Below are 9,467 nucleotides of genomic sequence, written 5' to 3'. Positions count from 1 at the left end.
TCCCACTTTACGATGAGGACATTTAGGCTCATCTTGCCTCAGGCCACAGAATTATTAAGTAATGTATTTTTCCAGAATCATCCTTTCCATATTTCATTATGATGTCTCCATAGTTGGAAAATAAAACCTATGTGTTAAAGGGGAAGGAAGAGGAATAATCTCTGGGCTCTAAACCTTTGAAAAATTCTCCTGTTTTGCCATGTTGTCTTCCAGAAAGACTTCTCCATCAAGACTGCTCAAGGTGTGATGCTGAACACCTGTAATCCTAGCAGCTCAGAAGGCTGAGTGAGGATGATTGCAAGTTCAAAGCCAACTTTAGCAATTTAGCAAGGCCCCAAGCATCCTATCAAGACTCTGTCTCAAAAAAGGATTGGTTCAGTGGTTAAGTGCCCCTGGGTTCAATCAGTTCCTTGTACCAAAAAAAAAAAAAAAAAAAGAAGAAGAAGAAAGAAAAGACTCAAAATCAAAAAAAAAAAAAAACTGAAGCACAAATGTTTTTCCCATCAAATTCACAAAGATTGAAAAGAGAGAACTGAAGTAGAAACGATGTATGTGGGACAAGTTCTCATATATGCCAGTAGTAATGTAAATTTATGAGGGTGATGCTGAGGATCGAACCTAGGATTTCATGAGTGCTAGGCAAGCACTCTATCACTGACTCACATCCCCATCCCTAAATTGATGTACACTTTCTAGAGGAAAATATGATAAAATGCATTTAAAAACATAAAAACATGTTTATATCTTTCACCCTAGGAATTCCACTTCTAGGAATTTGTCTTCAGGAAATTACCATAAATTTACACAAAGATTAATTATACAGACATCTGATTTCAATGTTGTTTGGAAACAATCTAAATATACAGTAGTTAGTTAAGTAAGCTAGCAGGACCTTACCTTACCTTCGTAAGTAGTGGGTGATGACTCTTCCTTCGAGGTTGTGGGTTTTCTACAAAACTGATTTCTTTCCCCACATTTTCCTCCTCCCCAAAGAGGAATCATGGGCTTTGCCATGGTTGGTGATTACAGACATTGGTGGAGGTGATCAAAGATTATTTGCTTGGGGTAGTTGCTCCCTTTCTTCCTCTGTCCAGAATCAAGGCAGGAGAAGTGGCCAGCTGTCTGCTCCCTAGACCTAAGCATTTCTTGGAAGGATTCTTCTAAGGAATGGAGTCAGCAAGCTCACTGTCTCTCATCATAAGCAATGTTTCCCAATTTCACCTCAATTAAGAGTAAGGATCATACTCTGGTTCTCCACCTGCCATTTCTTAATTGCTTTGGGTTAAAAAAATGGGTGCCCTTATGAATTCCTTCAAATACCTTTAGAATCATTGAGTGGAATACTTTGTCCCATTTTAGAGCAAAAAATAAATAAGTAAAGGTTACAGTAAACAATATGTAATACATTGCTAGAAAATGGGTGTGGCAATATGCTCTTCTTGCCTATATTGCATTTTCTCAATTCTTTACATAAATTTCATTGTTAAAACTAAGAATAAAAATCTATATTTAATAAATTGCTCTCTCAGAGCAAAGCCTACCCTAAAGCCCTGGTGCTGGTCCTGGCCCCCATGTGACAGCATGCTTTCCTCTGTGTTCTCACACCACCTTCCACAGTTCTGCTACCTTAATGTATAGCATGATTGTTTATTTAAATACCTCTTTATGCTAGATTGCCAGCTCCTTGAGGAGGAGACAGCGTATTCATCTCTGTGACCACAGCCACCTGTGTAATTGGTTCTCCACTGATGATTGTCAATGTATTGATGAGCACAAGGATAATCCACACTTCAGTGAATGAGGTCCCCAGTGCCAAAAGGGCAGCAGCAATAAAAATGGTGAGCAGCTCTTCAACACTGAAGAAAGAAAGAAAGGTGGACTGGAAGTCTGGAAGTAAAATCAACCCTTCTTGGAGACATCAACCTCCAAATGGGGTAGAGAAGCCCCTTTGGAGGTTAATAGGTGTTAACAGAACACCTGTTACCACCATCCTCTGAAAGAAGTTTAGGTGTTCCTCAGCCTTAAGAAAATGAGTAGCCGGGGTGAACTTTAAGGAGGTCCTCCCCATCCTGACTTCAAGGCTACATGATACTTTATTGTTCATTATATAGATCAGGGGTATGCACCTGTTGGCATGAGGCAAGCAAACAGGGTGAGTTAAGATCTCTCTGACTCCACTGCTCCCCATCTCTTTGGAGCTGGAGGACTTTGTCTCTAGTCCACAGAAGAGCAGCTGCAGTAGAATCATGCAGACTGTAGTCTCTGCCTCCACCAGCAGTCCAAGATGATTTTTTTCCTCTTGTGGTTTCATACAGTTAGATCCTAGATTTATCTTATTTGTACCTAGAGCATCCTAATCACTGATGGTTGTCCTTGGTTGCTGGGGGGTACTCTGAGGTACTCTGATCATATTCTTGTAAGAAATCTTGTAACAAATTCTTGTGATAATCAAGCTAGTTCAAGTCTGCATTCTATCATTTGTAATCAAGAAGTAAACACATAAAATGCTCTTTTTTCTTTTTTCTTTTTGTACCAGAAATTGAACCCAGTGGCATTTAACTACTAAGCCACATCTCCAGATTGTTTTATTTTTTATTTTGAGACAGGGCCTTGCTAAATTGCTTAGGGCATCACTAAGCTGCTGAGGCTGGCCTCATACTTTAGATCCTCTTACCTCAGCCTCCAAAGGCACTGAGATTACAGGTGTGTGTGCCACTGTGCCCAGCAAAATGTTCATTTTCTAAATTGGTACATAATAATTATACAAAATACTGAGTCTCATTGTGGCATATTTACATACATAAAACATAATTAATTTTAATCCCCAGTTTCTCCTCTTCCCCTCTCTTCCTCCCTCCCCCTGATTTCCTTCCTTTAACCTACTGGCAAAAACTTCATAGAAATGTATGTGATTCTTGCACAAAGGCCATGCTAATCTCCTTTGTGTTGTTCCAGTTTTAGTTTATGTTTCTCTGAGGCAAGCCCAAAGGGTCCATGTTTTTGAAAAAAAACTGCAGAAAGAAGATACAGTGGCAGAGTTATTTTGTATAACAAAATTTTCAATTTTTGTTATTTTGTGTTAGAGAAAATATTTCAATTTTCTCTCTGTGATAATATTTTATCTATCTCTGAAGATGTAAAGACTAATAAAGAGTGGTTAAAAGGAAATTAAGAGGAAAAGGGGGAAATAAGGATTATGAGCATCAATCTGAGCTACGCATGTTTGGAAAGTTACAATTTCACAAAAAAATGGAAATCTTTCACCAGTTAGAAAAGCAGGCAGAATAATTGCACTTCTATCAGACATTGTCTTTTGAAGCCTGTCACCCTAGTAAGAAAAAAAAAAAAAGTAAACATACCTGCCATGGTCAGAAAAAAAAACTTTTATGACAAAAGATCATGTAGCAAGAACTAGTTAATCATCAATGATGCTTAGATGAAGACCCAGTCAGTGGGTATACCACACACCAGACACTAGAAGAGTCACAGGGTAAATAAAAATGAAAAGACTCAAGTCCTGGCCTCGATTTGTTCATACTAAGTGGGGATACTAACATTGATAAACTATGATTGTAGGTTTCCCTTTTCTGTAAAAACAGCATTATTGAGGTATAATTCACACACCACAAAATTCAGCTATTCTCTAATTTGATGTACTTTAATATGTTATATTATTAACTTTTGTTTTTAGAGCTAGGGATTAAACCCAGTGCCTTGTACATTATATAAGTGCTCAAACACTGAGCTACACCTCCAACCCTATATTATAAACTTTCAAAAACTGTGGTAGGATATAAAAGACTTCCAATTTTAACCATTTTAAGTGTATAATTCATTGACACTAATTACATCTACATCATTGTGCAACCATCATGACTATTTCTAGAACTTTTTCATTGTGTGACACAGAAACACTATAACCACTAATTTTGTTAGTCTAATTTCCAATACTCGAAGATAGATAAACAGGAATAAATGAGCAAGAATCAGAGAAACAATCATTCAACATTAACTCTCTCATTATATTGTCCACCACCTCCAGCCTCTGGAAACCTCTAATCCATTATTTGGCACTATATATTTGCTTAGTCTAAATACTTCATGTAAATGGAACCATATAATAACATATCCTTTTGTGTCTGGTTTATTTCATTAGCATAATATTTCCAAGGTTTATCCATGGAATTTAGTACATGTGACAGAATTCCATTCCTTTTATTGCTGAGTAATATTCCATTTTCTAATTATACCACATTTTAGACACATCTCTCTTAGGTTGTTTCCACAAACCTAAGACTATTATGAATAAAATTTCATTGATTTTGGTTTATAAATATTTGAGTTTCTGCTCAATTCACAATAGCTAAACTGTGAAACCAACCTAGATGCTCCTCAACAGATGAATGGATAAAGAAAATGTGGTACCTGTACACAATTAAATATTACTTGGTCTTAAAGAAGAATAAAATTATGGCAATTGCAGGGAAATGAATGGAGCCAGAGACTATCATGCTAAGGGAAATAAGCCAAATCCTAAAAAACAAGGGTCAAATATCTTCTCTGGTAAGTGGATGCTGATCCATAATAGGGTGGTGGAGTGGAGGAGGGGAGAATGAAGAAACTTTGGAATGTGCAGAGGGGAGTGAAGGGAAGGGAGGGGATATGGGAAGGGAAGGACAGAGGAATGAGATGGACATTATTACCCTATATATATATGTATGATTACACTACCCTTTTGACTCTGCACCATGTACAGCCATAGGAATGAAAAATTGTGCTTCCTAATGTGTCAAAATGCATTTACTGTTGTGTATAACTAATTAGCACAAATTAAAAAATAAAAAAGTTAAAAATGATAAAAAAATAAGTTGATGGGTTGAAATCCTTAATTTCAGGATGATGGTGTTGGAGGTGGAGACTTTGGGATGAGATTGATGAGATTAAGTCACCAGGGTAGAGCCCTACAGGAATGGGATAAGGGCCCTTACAAAGAAGGCCAGAGAGAGCCTCATGCCACTTTCTGAGAAAATACAAGATGGTGCTATCCATGAACCAGAATGTGGACTTTCACCAGACACTGAATCTACAGGCACCTTGTTCTTGGACTTTCTATTTTATTGTGAGGAACACATGTCTGTTCTTTATAAGCCACACAGTGTATGGCATTTTGCTATAGATGAAGCAGTGGACATCTTGCCTTGGTCTTCCATGAACCATACAGCATCCACAATATGTTGCTACATTCACCTAGTTCCTCTTCCATGAACCATACAGCATCCACAATATGTTCCTACATTAACCTAGTTCCTAGGCATGTGTGACTTAATTTGCATCATGAAAACACATGTAACAGAAGAGAGGGCACAGAGAATGGAGATACAGACATTCCAGTGCTCTGCAGATCTTATAGAAGTAGATGGTGAACAATTTCTTCCTGCACATTTGGTCTGCTTACTAGGGAATCTCTCACAGGTTCCTTGGCTTCCAGGCTGAGCTTGGACACAAGAATCATGTGCCACTATCCCAGATCAGTTCTAATGTTGATTCAGAGGCTCAGGCTCCTCACAAACAGCAAACCACCATTAGCAGTTCTGATTATAACCAGGGCCTAGGTCTAAATCCTACAGGACTTTCCCCAAGAATGTCACCACCTTCATCTCCCCCTCCCTGTTCTGGCTGCCTCTGCTTCTCAGGCACTTCCATCTGTGCATTCTCCTGTGGGGTAAATGGAAGTTAAATCTCTCAATAAATTTAGGCTTTAATAAGCCAGTACCAGATCCTGCTTTCTTGTGGTTGACAATCTTCTTAGAATGTGGAAAAATAAAAAAAAAAAATCTGGTTAATTTTTCTTCTGTTCTGTAACCAAGATGAGTATAAAGTGCAGTAGAGTATGGCAAGAAATGTATTTCTGTGGGTCTAGGATGGTCAAGAAACTTCCCACAGAATTGGTGCTCTATTTGCCAACATGGTAAGAAGAGGAGATGAACATTTTTAAAGACAGGGAAGACACACCTGAAGCTAGAAAAGAAGCAAAAGACAAAAGAAGCAGAAACCATAGGAAAGTGGTATTCTTAAACATTTTTGGCAGGGCCTAGTACCCATTAGTCACTTAGGAGATGTTAATCAGTAAGGGACAACCAAAATAATTTTGAGAAGTACTGAGGAATGTTTGCACTGTATCCTAAAATGTAGCATTTTTTTTCCCAAAGATCCAGGTCTAATAACTGAGCACTGCACAGATAGGATCCTGAAACAATGGACTTCATTGTCCAATGACAAAGTGAAAAGGTGCCTGAGCTAATCCAGCTTTTCTGCTGGACAGGACTCCCTTCTGAAGCATCCCTGATGATGCTCATCAGCTCCTGCTTAGGCACATCCGTTGACAGATGAGGAGGCCCATTACTTGTCAGAATTCCTGCCCCATTGTCAGCAGCTCATATTATTAGCAAGATATCCCTTACATTGAGCAAACCCAGTCTATACACACCGTGTCACTGATGGGAATCATAAATACATCTGACCACTCTTTCCACAATGGTAGCTCTTCAGACTTCTGCAGAAGGCCAGCCTGTCTTCTTTTCTCCAGGTTCTGTGTGATTCTTTACAGCATGTTCATTCACTATGGGTAATGATCTGCCATCTCTGGCTCTGCTTTCTTCAAATCTATGTTAGTTAGGGTTCTCTAGAGAAACAAAACTAATAGGATGTCTGTGATTTTATATATATATATATATATATATATATATGTATATATGTATATATATATGTATATATATATATAAATAGAATAAGCAAACATCTAGATAGGTATATATACACCATACATGAATATACATATACATATATAATGTGTGTGTGTGTGTGTGTGTTTTTGTATGTGTCTGTATACAATGATCATCTTGAGAAAGAGATTTGTTTTAAGGAACCAACTCACCAATGATGTGTATAATGAAGGCTGGTTGTTTAAAAATCTTTAGGATTGGCTAGCAGGTGGAAAACCAGCAGAGCTGACCTTGCTGATTTTTTAGATGTCCCTCTTACTCTGCCACTGAGGGTAGAGTAAGTCTTTTGGTCTGTGTTCTGTTCAGACGTGCAACACATTGGATTGCCCCACATTCTGAGAGGCAATTTGCTTTACTCAAAAGTCCACCAACTTAAATGTCAGTTTAAAACACCATAGAAACATCCAAAATAATTTTTGACCATCTATCTGGGTATCGTGGTCCAGCCAAGTTGACACATAAAATTAACCATCACAATGTCTGTCTTAAGATTGTGGACCTTTTGGAGGACAACTCTGACTCTCAGTACTGGCCTTCCTTGTGTAAGGGCAACTACAGGAGCCTTTCTAATTTAACTTCTTTCCCATTCCAGTCCCTTCCCTCTTGTCGCCCCCTTCACCTTGGATCATGTTCAATAATCTGATGAAAAAGAATGTTTCCAACTTCATCCAGTTGAAACATCAGTTATTAAGGGTATTAAGAGCCAGTTTATAGAGCAATTTTCAGGTATTGAACTGTGGCTTAATCAAATCATGTTTAAGAATGATCCTGTCAAAATAGTCTGATGCCATGAACATATAGAAATCCTTAAAGTAAATGGAGAATTACCACTTTTTAGAAAAAGACAAGGGCCTTTTTATCCAACCCTAATGTTACTTCACAAATATCCTTGTATTCTGCCACACCAGCAGGATGATAAAGGAGCCATCACATTTGTACTCAGTGTAGCAAATATCAAGTGTCCAGGCTTAACTTCTCCTGGAGCTAAGCTTTACTCTGCTGCAGTAGATACTATTGCAATCATGGAAGAAGGAAAATAGCATGCTCTACCTGATGGAATCATGAAGATGTCTGCAGAAGATGTTGAGAAAGTCAACAAAGGAATTGGCATTGAAAATATCCATTATTTAAATGATGGGTTGTGGCATATAAAAACAAGTCTCAGAAGCAATGCATTTAGCTAAATATGGATATTGTGCTGTATCTGTGTTTGTGTCTATGTGACAGAATGGAAACAATGTGTCTGTGGTTATGCTGAATAAATTCTATAGATGCTTGAAAAAACAAAGAATATGATGCACAATACTGAACACAACAAACTAGCTGCACAAGTGTGAGGCTCTGTGATAGTGAGGGGAGTGTAATACATCACAAGTTTCACATACCTCTGATACCACACCTGCTGCCTCCTGGTGGAGAAGTCCCTGTTCATATGCTCTTCAGGGGCAGCTGACCATGAAATCAACTCATGTTTTAAACCATTCCATCCCTTCCCTTCCCATTATCTTGACTAAGTTTCTTGAAAGAGCAATCTATATTCACTGCTTCTATTTTCTCATATTTCATTCTTTACTTCCTTCTCCACTTGATATTTCTTCCATTCCCAAATTCATTGGGAGCTGTTGACTCAGCATCCTCCCTGACTCTCTGCTGCCTCAGTGCTGCCCTATTCCATAGTGCAGAACCATCCCTGCCCTTGGCCAGCTTCATCCACTTTCCAGCCTGTCCAGGTCAACAATTTGCATCAGTGGGCATCAGGTACTGTTGGGTGCTAGGGAAAGAGAGGTCACACAGACCTGGCTTCTCCATCACTTCTCTTAACACTGTCTATCTGCAGATTCTTCCCTTTCATGTTCAGAAGGAAAGTCACAGGAGATATGTACTCTGCATGGGCACTCCTTAAAACAGACAGTATCCACTCACTAATTATGGAGCTTCTACAATGTACAAGGTATACTGTAAGGGACCCACCCATCAACAGTTAGCATGTTGCCTGTGAAAGGGATATTAGGGAATGACAGTTCTGTGAGGCCTTTGAACAAATCAGTACACTAGAAAACAGCAGATAATATGAGAGCTTCTAAGAAGTTTAAATTATAGGCCATGAATCAAAGGAGGAAAACCTTCTTTGACTTCAAGTAAGCGATGGGTGAACTTTGAAGGAAGAGCAAGACTTGAGTCTGTGGTGTAGGAGGCACAGTGCACTGTGGAGAGGGCAGAAGCAGCAGCATGAAACAGAACACCTGAGGGAGATATGGTCACTGTCCACAGGGCCCAGGCTGTGGTTAGCTTTTGGTCTCATGCTAATCTCTGGCAGGTATTTTCAAGCATTCAATAGGGACTCAGTGCAAGCTTTTGTGATGTGCTTTAGAAGTGTTCTTTGGTAGCTTACTCAGGATGTAGAAGGAAGCAGGGACTGAGTCAGTTCAGGTGGCAGGTGATTCCAGAATCAGAGGGAGGCCTGGAGAAAGGAGAGGAGGGAAGCTTGATGCAGTGGCCTGCACCTCTCGCCCTAGCAACTTGAAGAGGCTAAGGTTGGTGGATCACTTGAGCCTGGGCATCCAACACCAGCCTGGGCAACAGAATTAGACCCATCTCAAAACAAACAAACAAACAATAAACAAACAAACAACAAAAAATCAGGAAGAGGAGCGAATTGGGGAGGATGAACAGTACTTCTTTTAT

The 9,467-nt window shown here is 39.0% G+C and overlaps 2 pseudogenes; one reads left to right on the top strand and one right to left on the bottom strand.

Annotated features, from left to right (window-relative positions):
• Positions 1 to 2,887: 2,887 nt before the first annotated feature.
• On the bottom strand, positions 2,888 to 2,983 carry LOC124973176 (uncharacterized; annotated as a pseudogene).
• A 4,426-nt stretch (positions 2,984 to 7,409) lies between these two features.
• LOC124973134 (malignant T-cell-amplified sequence 1-like) lies at positions 7,410 to 7,966 on the top strand (annotated as a pseudogene).
• Positions 7,967 to 9,467: the final 1,501 nt, after the last annotated feature.

Source organism: Sciurus carolinensis (genome assembly GCF_902686445.1).
Source record: "Sciurus carolinensis chromosome 14 unlocalized genomic scaffold, mSciCar1.2 SUPER_6_x, whole genome shotgun sequence".
NCBI lineage: Eukaryota > Metazoa > Chordata > Mammalia > Rodentia > Sciuridae > Sciurus > Sciurus carolinensis.
This window is presented reverse-complemented; position numbering and strand designations above follow the sequence as displayed.